The sequence below is a fragment of the Oryctolagus cuniculus genome, chromosome 1 (genome assembly GCF_051225735.1).
Source record: "Oryctolagus cuniculus isolate XC-2025 breed Fujian yellow rabbit chromosome 1, ASM5122573v1, whole genome shotgun sequence".
Classification (NCBI taxonomy): Eukaryota; Metazoa; Chordata; class Mammalia; order Lagomorpha; family Leporidae; genus Oryctolagus; species Oryctolagus cuniculus.
The window spans coordinates 139,282,470-139,291,725 of record NC_142867.1 but is presented as its reverse complement, the minus strand read 5'-3'; the positions used below and the strand labels follow the sequence as shown (position 1 = coordinate 139,291,725).

Genomic DNA, 9,256 nt, shown 5'->3' with positions numbered 1-9,256 from the left:
AAAAAGGGGGGGGAAGAGACAGAAAAGTCACAGTGGACCATGGGTCACATGTGAACTATGACTGAATGTGTTAAAACCCAGGGGTGCATGCCCTGGCCACAGGGCAGAAGGCAAGGAGTGGGGCGGGCATTATGACGCAGCGGGTATTGGAGGAGTCCTGGCTACTCTGCTTCCAGTCTAGCCCCTTGCTAATGGGTCTGCGGAGGCAGCAGGGGAGGGCCCACGTCCTTGGGGCCCTACCACGTATGTGGGAGACCAGGATGGAGTTCCAGGCTCCTGGTTTTGGCTTGGACCAGCCCTGGCTGTCACAGCCATGTGGGGAGTGAACCAGCACATAGAGAAGAAGATCTCTCTCTCTCATATAGACGCATTTAAAAAGAAAGCATGGGATACGTATGGCACCACTCTGCCTCTACTGGGTGTGAGGCCTGAGCAAGTCAGATGTCCCCGTGTGCCTCAGACCTGTTAGTGAGACTCAAGTCGACGAGTGACCGCTGGGTCTCTTTTATCTGCCAGGCAGGACCTAGCCACTGGAGGTGCAAAGGTTGAAAACAAATGGAGAAACCTGTGCTCGCGAATGCTCCTTCTTTTGCCTGTTTCAGTGGGTAAGTCCTTGTTTGCCTAATAGGCTGCTCTTTTAAACATATATTGATTAAATTGGAAGATAGGTCAGCTACTTTTATCTTAGTGAAAATCAAATGGCTTTTCTCATACTAAGATATTTAATTCTTTTTCTTTTTTTAATATTTTAAGTTCACCTTTTTTTTTCAAAAATTTCAATGTTTATTTACATATTGCATATCTTAAAAAGTTTGGGGAAAAAAGATTCAACAGGAAGTCAGCAAATACTTATAGCACTTAGGGAAAAGGAGTCTTGGAGTCCCCAGAGATGGAAATCTTGATGGCAGAGGAATCAATCACTTGCCAAGGAAGTGCCATATTTGCTCTTCTTCATCATTTTCATTGTTCTCTGAAGATGACAATTTCGATTCAATGAATGATCTTGCTTCCTCTTGAGTGCAAAGGAAAGGGCTATCACACAGCTGCACGTTTGTGCAATTTATTGCCCCTCCATCACATTTCTTCATGAGCAATGCCTTCCAGTGATCATGAGTAGATTTAATAACTTCAAGAGCAAAAGCCTTGTTTCTGAATTGTCCATTAAAAGCAAACTGGCTTTCTGGTTTTCCATCTGGTACTTTATAAAACTTAAACCAGGTAAGAGTAGCTTCCAGGTATCCAGGTTTGAACTTCTTAACATCATCAATATCATCAAACTTTGAGGCTTCAGGATCATTAGCATTGATAGCAATTAATTTCCAATCCATTTCACCCTCATCAATCAGAGCCAAAATTCCAAGAATCTTCACATGAACAACCTCTCCACGAGTAAGAACCTTTGAGCCTATTTCACAAACATCAATAGGATCATTATCTCCACAGCAGTTTGTGCTCTCATCTGAGTCTGAGGGAGAGCACCATAATTCCATATATAACCCTTGTGAGGGAAGATATTTGCCACATAGCGCAGCTTGCCATGCTTTACATCTTGTTTAACGGGATTCAATGGCTCCTTGGTGGCAATCTCCATTTTAGCATTTGTCCACCGAGGTACTTCTACAACCATGTTAAACAAATTCTCATATTCATCATTTCATGCTTTCTTTGTAGGAATGCCATTTTCCTCTTTAGACTCCACTTTCAGAGGAATATCATGAAAGGGAAAAATGTAGTGGCCAGCTACATTCTTGAAGAAGAGGCAGTAGTCCTCTGAGTGGGTTAAGTTCACCTTTTAAAAAAATTATTTATTTATTTGAAAGATAGAGTTACAGAGAAAGAAGGAGAAACAGAGAGGGAGAGATCTTCCATGCACTGGTTCGTTCCTCCGGTAGTCACAACAGCCAGGACTGGCCCAGGCCGAAGCCAGGAGCCAGGAGCTTCAGCCAGATCTCCCACTTGGATGCAGCAGCCCAACCTCTTGGGCCATCTTACACTGCTTTCCCAGGCACATTAGCAGGGAGCTGGGTCAGAAGTGGAACAGCCGGGACTTGAACTGGTGACCATATAGCAAGCTGCTGTCCCAGGTGGTGTTTTAGCCTACAATGCCACAAACAAGCACCAAGTGCAACTCAGCTTTTAACAATTTTTAAACACATAATTCACATATGACACAACTTGCCACTTAAAACAGGCAATTCAGTTGTTTTAAGTGTATCCACACAACCATCAGCAGAATCAATATTAGCACATTTTTAAGTCACAAAAAGAAATCCTGTGTTCATTATTAGTCACTTCCCACTCATCCCACTCCATACAGTGCATCTCTTCCTCCCCACCCAAGACCCTGGCGTAGATGTCAGGCTATCTCCTGTCTCTGTAGACATGCACTTTCTGGATACTTCACATAAATCTAAAATTGTATAGTATCTGCTCTTTGTGACTGGCTTCCTTCACACGGTATGATGTTTTCCTGCATGTACGAATTATTTCATTACTCTTCATCACCAAATAATGTTCCATTGGATGGATAGACCACATTTTATTTACACACTCATTGCTATCTGCACACTGGCTATGAGCATTCCTATCCAAGTTTTTATGTTGATGTATTTTCCTTTTTTCTCGGATATATGACAAGGAGTGAAATAGTGAAATTGCTGGGTCATAGGGTAAGTTTGTGTTTGTTGTTTTGAGGAGCTGACTGTTTTTCCAAGGTGGCTTCACCACTGTCAGAGTTCCACCAGCAGTTCGGGGTGGTTCCTGTTTCCACATCATGGCCAACTCTCTTTATTGTCTGTGATTTTGATCATAGTCGTCCCAGTGGGTGTGAAGTGCTATCTCTTTGTGATTTTTGAATTGCATTTTGTTTTTGGCAAATTATAATCAGAATCTTTTCCTGTGCTTGTCATGTATATGTCTTTGGAGAAATACTTATTCAGACCCTTCACCCACTTTTTTATTGAGTCACTTATTCTTTAGTATTGAATTGTAAAAATTTATTTATTTATTTACAAGGCAAAAAGAGAGAGAGAGAAATCTCCCATCCACTTGTTCACATCTTAAGTTCCTGCAAAACAGCCAGGGCTGGGCTGACCTGAAGCTAGGAGCTGTAACTTAATCTTCCTGAGCACCCAGCTGTTCGAGCCCTAACTCCCAGGGTGTGCATTTGCAGGAAGCTGGAATCAGGAGCAGAGCTAAAAATTAGACCTAATCATTCCAGTGTGGGATGCAGGAGTACCAACTACTAGACCAAGCACCTACCCCTGTCTTTCCGTTTTCTTGATGGTATCATTTGTAGCACAAAAGTTTTAATTTTAGATGGCCCAGGTGCTTGGGCCCTGCACCCCATGGGAGACCAGGAAAAGCACCTGGCTCCTGGCTCCTGCCATCGGATCAGCGCGGTGCGCCGGCCGCAGCGCGCCGGCCGCGGCGGCCATTGGAGGGTGAACCAACGGCAAAAGGAAGACCTTTCTCTCTCTCTCTCTCTCTCTCACTGTCCACTCTGCCTGTCAAAAAAAAAAAAAAAAGTTTTAATTTTAATGAAGCTGCATGTATCCATGTTTTCTTTTGTTGCCTGTGTTAAAAGAATACTGCTTAATCCAAGGCCATGAAGAATTACTTGCATGGTTTTGTCTAGGAGTTCTAACTCTTCCATTTGTGTGTGGGATCCATTTTTAGTTAATTTTTGTGTATGGTATGAGGTGGAGTTCCAACCTCAGGTTTTATGTGAAGATAACCCAGATCCACAATGGTTGTTGAAATAACTATTCCATCCAGGCCAGCACCATGGCTCAATAGGCTAATCCTCCACCTGCGGTGCCGGCACACCACGTTCTAGTCCCGGTCAGGGCGCTTGCACTCTCCCAGTTGCTCCTTTTCCAACCCAGCTCTCTGCTGTGGCCCAGGAGTGCAGTGGAGGATGGCTCAGGTCCTTGGGCCCTGCACCTGCATGGGAGACCAGGAGAAGCACCTGGCTCTTGGCTTCGGATAGGCATAGCTCTGCCTGTAGCGGCCATTGGGGGGGTGAACCAATGGAAAAGGAAGACCTTTCTCTCTGTCTCTCTCTCTCACTGTCCACTCTGCCTGTCCAAAAAAAAAAAAAAAAAATCTGTTCCATCCAGAATCAACTTAACACCCTTGTGGAATATCACATAAAGATTTATTTTGGGAGTGTCAATAGTATTTAACTGATCTGTGTATCTCTATACAATTACTATAATTTTGACTATTGGTGCCTCATAGTTAAGTTTTAACATGGTTCTTTTTAAAGATTGTCTTAGGTATTATGGTTGCTTTGCATTTTCATACAAATTTTAGAATAAGCTTGTCAATATTTGTGAAAACAAGAGCTGGTATGTTGATAGGGCTGTCTAGAATCTAGATTAATTTGGGAGTATTACCATCTTAACATTATTAAATATTTTCTTCAATGAACATTGTCCACTTTGGAGGATCTTTTTGGTTTATTTATTTTTTAAAAAGATTTATTTGTTTATTTGAAAGAGTTACAGAGATAAAGAAGGAGAGACAGAGAGAGAGAAAGAGAGAGAGAGAGAGAAACTGGTCTTTCATCCGCTGGTTCACTCCCCAGTTGACCGCAATGGCTGGAGCTGTGCCAATCCGAAGCCAGGAGCCAGGAGCTTCTTCTGGGTCTTTCATGTGGGTGCAGGGACCCAAGGACTTGGGCCATCTTCCACTGCTTTCCTAAGCCATAGCAGAGAGCTAGATTGGAAAGCCGAGACTCGAACCGGCGCCCACATGGGATGCCAGCACTGCAGAGGGCAGCTTTACCTGCTATGCCACAGTGCTGGCCCCATGGTTTATTTTTTAAAACCTCTTTTTCTTTACTTCCGTGAACATATTTATAATAGCTCCCCATTCTGCTAAGTCTACCACCTGGAGCCCTAATAAGATACTTCCTACTGGCTATTTTTTTCCCAGTACAAATGATATTTCCCTGATTGTATGCGTGTCTCATTTTTCATTGTTGAAACCTGAACATTTCATTAAAAATTTTATTTATTTATTTATTTATTTACTTGATGGAGAGAGAGAGAGAGAGAGAGAACACTTTCCCATGCACTGGTTCATTCTGCAAATGCCCGCAACAGTCAGACATGGGTCAGGCTGAAACTAGGAACCTGCAATTCAATCCAGGGCTCTTTCCCAACCACTTGACAACACTTGAGCCATCATCTGCTGTCTCCCAGGGTTTGCATTAGCAGGAAGCTGGAATCAGAAGAGTTGGGATTTGAACCCCGGAATTCCAGTATGGGATGCAGGCATCCCAAGCAGCATCTTAACCACTGTGCCAAATGCCCTTCCCCAAACCTCAACATGTTAGATAGTCTGGGCGAGCTGTGCTTGTAGCGTCTGGATTAGTGACGCCTCCCGCCTCGGGGCTTGTTGTCATTTGCTGTGTACCTGTTCGCTGTCTTGGCTAGACTCGTTCAGTGGAGCTTATTTCCTGATGTTGAGCAGTCTATGATGTTGGCCTCTGCGGGCACAGTCTCCCTGCCCAACAGCATGACTGCGGTCTGATCTCCCTGGTGAGCTTCTGTCTGGCTCATCCTGATGTTAGCCTCCTTGAATTGCCAACTGCTTTTCCCAGTTTTCACAGCCCTGCAGTGCGAATTGCCCCACAGTCTGATCCGGTAGAATCCCGCCCTCTTTAGGAGGGACAAGTGTTGCCGGTCTTTGAGGCCGCCCATTAGCAGCCTCTTTTTCTTTCTTTCTTTCTTTCTTTCTTTCTTTCTTTCTTTCTTTCTTTCTTTCTTTCTTTCTTTCTTTCTTTCTTTCTTTCTTTCTTTCTTTCTTTTCTTTCTTTCTTTTTTTTTTTTTTAAACAGGCAGAGTGGACAGTGAGAGAGAGAGACAGAGAGAAGGGTCTTCCTTTACCGTTGGTTCACCCTCCAATGGCCACCGCGGCCGGCGCACCGCGCTGATCCAAAGGCAGGAGCCAGGTGCTTCTCCTGGTCTCCCATGCGGGTGCAGTGCCCAAGGACTTGGGCCATCCTCCACTGCACTCCCAGGCCACAGCAGAGAGCTGGCCTGGAAGAGGGGCAAGTGGGACAGAATCCGGCGCCCCGACCGGGACTAGAACCTGGTGTGCCAGCGCCGCAAGGTGGAGGATTAGCCTGGTGAGCCGCGGCGCCGGCCAGCCTCTTGTTCTGATTCGCTCTGGTCCTCTTCCGGCTGCTGTCTGCTTGCAGCTGCTCCTATCACAGAGCTCCCACCAGGTATGGTCGCTTACCTTCAGGATCTCCACTGCTTTTAACAAACTGAGGCGTGGACTTCCTTACGCTCTTTCCCAGGTAGAGTCAGCCCCTTGGGGAGACCGGGGAGCCCTCTGTTTTACCACCTGCCTCTCCCCTGGGAAGAAAGCAGTTGTACCCTGTACAAGAGCTGAGAGTGGGAGCAAGGGTCTGCTTCCCTCCCTCCTCCCCGACTGAAAACCCCACCTGTTGTTGGGGCTCAGAAAACCAGACCCCAGTGTGTGACACTTTGACATCCTGAGCACTTTGAATTGAAGACAACTGGAAGCCTTGGAAGCTGCCTGAGTCCAGGTCTTGTCAGGTGCACCCAGGTCCCTTATCTGAATCAAGGAAGATCTTCCAAAGAAATGAAACTGTGTTGGATTCCTTCCCCTAAAATCCCATTCACCAGGGACTATTAAGTGATAGAAAATGAAGGCTGAAAAGCTTCCACCTGCTTCCATGAAATCAACCGTCTGTTCTTTCGGGGACACCACCACCCGGAGGGTTGTATCTGTGTGGCCAGGCAATTTGTCCAAAGCACAGATCTACCCCTGTCCTTCCAATGTCCCATAAACTCTCATCACCTCCCCAGAGCCTTTGTCCTAGGCTGTCTCTGTTCTTCAGGATCACTGATCTCCCCTAAATATCACCAACTGCTCTGCTGACATTGCCTGCATCCCCTCTGCCCTCTTCCCCAGTGTAGAGGGTGTTTAAGCCTCAACCATCTGGCCCTTCTCTGAGTTTCATATTTGGTGTAGCTCCTGTGCACACGTGGATGTTAGTAAATGTGTCTGTCTTTCCTCCTGTTCACCCATTGTTAGTTTATTCTGGCAGACTTGAGCCTTCAGGGGAGAGGAAGAATTCTCTTTGCTTGTGTGGTGAGGATGGCAGCCTGGGTCTTCTGTGCCCCACAAGGGATCCGGGAAGCAGCAGTTATGGGTTCAGCTGCTGAGCTGTAACTGGGGCAGCACCCCTCCTGTAAGTGGGGACTTGGGATGGGAGCCCGGTTCCTCTGGGATGAACTTGCAGGAAGCGTAGCTTCTACAACATGGAGGTAGGGTGGGGAAGACACCGACCAGTGGCCCATTCCTTGTCAGGGGGAGCCAGAGCTGAAGACTGGATGCTGGGGGACAGGAGGCCAGTGTTCTTGGCTGTGTCCACCCAGAGTGCAGCTTCTGTCTTGCTGAGCCTGGCAGAGGGGATGGGGTGAGTTGTGGCTCAAATGACATAGGCTCTTGTGTTCTTACTTGGATGTCATAGTTTTTCTGGAATAAATGTTTTCTCTTTGCTGTGTGTCCTTAGGACAATTTCTAGAAATTCACATTTGTTAAATGTATTTTTTGCCAGTCAAAATTGTTTACTGGAGGAAGTCCTTACTGTTTTTTTTAAAAGATTTTATTTATTTATTTGAGAGGTAGAGTTACAGACAGTGAGAGGGAGAGACAGAGAGAAAGGTCTTCTGCCTGCTGGTTCACTCCCCAGATGGCTGCAATGGCTGGAGCTGTGCCGACCCGAAGCCAGGACCCAGGAGCTTCTTCCGGGTCTCCCACGTGGGTACAGGGGCCCAAGGACTTGGGCCATCTTCCACTGCTTTCCCAGGCCATAGCAGAGAGCTGGAACTGGAAGCTGGAAGAGGAGCAGCTGGGACTAGAACCGGCGCCCATATGGGATGCAGACGCTGTAGGCAGAGGATTAACCTACTGCGCCATAGCGCCGGCCCCAGAAGTCCTTACTCTTCCATTCTGAAAACCTCACTGCTTTTTTTTGAGGCACTGAAGTGAAATGGTTTTTGTTGAAGGGGTTGGGGAGCAGCATGCGCCCCTCTGCGGCAGGCAGATAGTGCCGGGGAAGGGGTCTTTGGCCAGCCACAGACCCTGGACCTGAGCACCAAGGGCCAAGAACGCAGGGCACCCAGTGTGTGATTTTTCTGGGGGCTGAAGGATTAGCTGTGTTAAACTGCAGCTCTTGAGACTGAGAGGTCTCTGGAATAGAATTTATTGAGCTGCTAGAGATGCCAGGTCTGTATAAAGGACCAGGCCCTGAGACAAACTCCTCCAACGTCCAGCAGCAAGACAGAGAGCAGCTGGAAAAACTGTCCATTGCACCTAGAGCTAAGGGCATTTGTATAATGCAAAGTTGGGGCAGGGCTGCATCTGTCGTTCCCCAGTGAACAGCATAGACATACACACTGGCTATGGAGAACAGGTGGGTAACTCAGCAGTGGAAGCTTTAGGGCTGGAGGGCTGCCCGGAGGAGGAATGCTTATGCTTCTGGCTCGGCGGAGGTTGTTACCAGGATGTGCTGGGGCGCTGGGGTTGTGATGAGGTCCCAGTTAAAGCTTTAGCACAGGATCAGGAAGGTGAACCAGTCATTTTCAGCCAGTAGCTGATACCTTTCTTCAGCTCTCCACCTCTCCATCCTCCAACCTTTTTAATTCAATTGTTCTCTTATCAGTGGTAACCTACTCATGCCTGACCCAGACAAGTTACCTTTGGGCAGTCCTTCGCCTGTGTGCCCGGGGTTATACATGCTCTGTGTCAGACAACTCAGCCCCATGACCAGCCATTCATATTTTTATTTTGGTTCAGTGGTCCCCAAACAGATCTAGCTTGTTTAAGTCTGTGCGGGGCCCTAGGGTATGGCGAATGACCCACAGGGAAAATGAAGCTGAATCTAAACCACAATGACCAACATAACATTGTTTCAGAAGAGTCTTCTACTATAGAGTGTTAAGCACTGTGGTGCTAAATCCTATGAGACTGAACCCTGTAGCATAATGCAGGATCCAGCCTCTTGTCTGTCCTCCTTAGCCCTAGGTGTCCTTGCCTGTCCTCTATCAAAAGGAGTGCACTGGGGCTGGCGCCGTGGCTCACTTGGCTAATCCTCTGCCTGCGGCGCCGGCATCCCATATGGGTGCTGGTTCTAGTCCCAGCTGTTCCTCTTCCAGTCCAGCTCTCTGCTGAGGCCCAGGAAGGCAGTAGAGGATGGCCCAAGTCCTTG

At 47.0% G+C, this 9,256-nt stretch overlaps 1 pseudogene across 1 annotated transcript; it reads right to left on the bottom strand.

Moving 5' to 3' along the window:
• Positions 1-759: 759 nt before the first annotated feature.
• On the bottom strand, positions 760-1,773 carry LOC100352374 (inorganic pyrophosphatase 2, mitochondrial pseudogene; annotated as a pseudogene). The gene has a single exon (XR_016222922.1). The product of XR_016222922.1 is annotated as an inorganic pyrophosphatase 2, mitochondrial pseudogene (transcript).
• Positions 1,774-9,256: the final 7,483 nt, after the last annotated feature.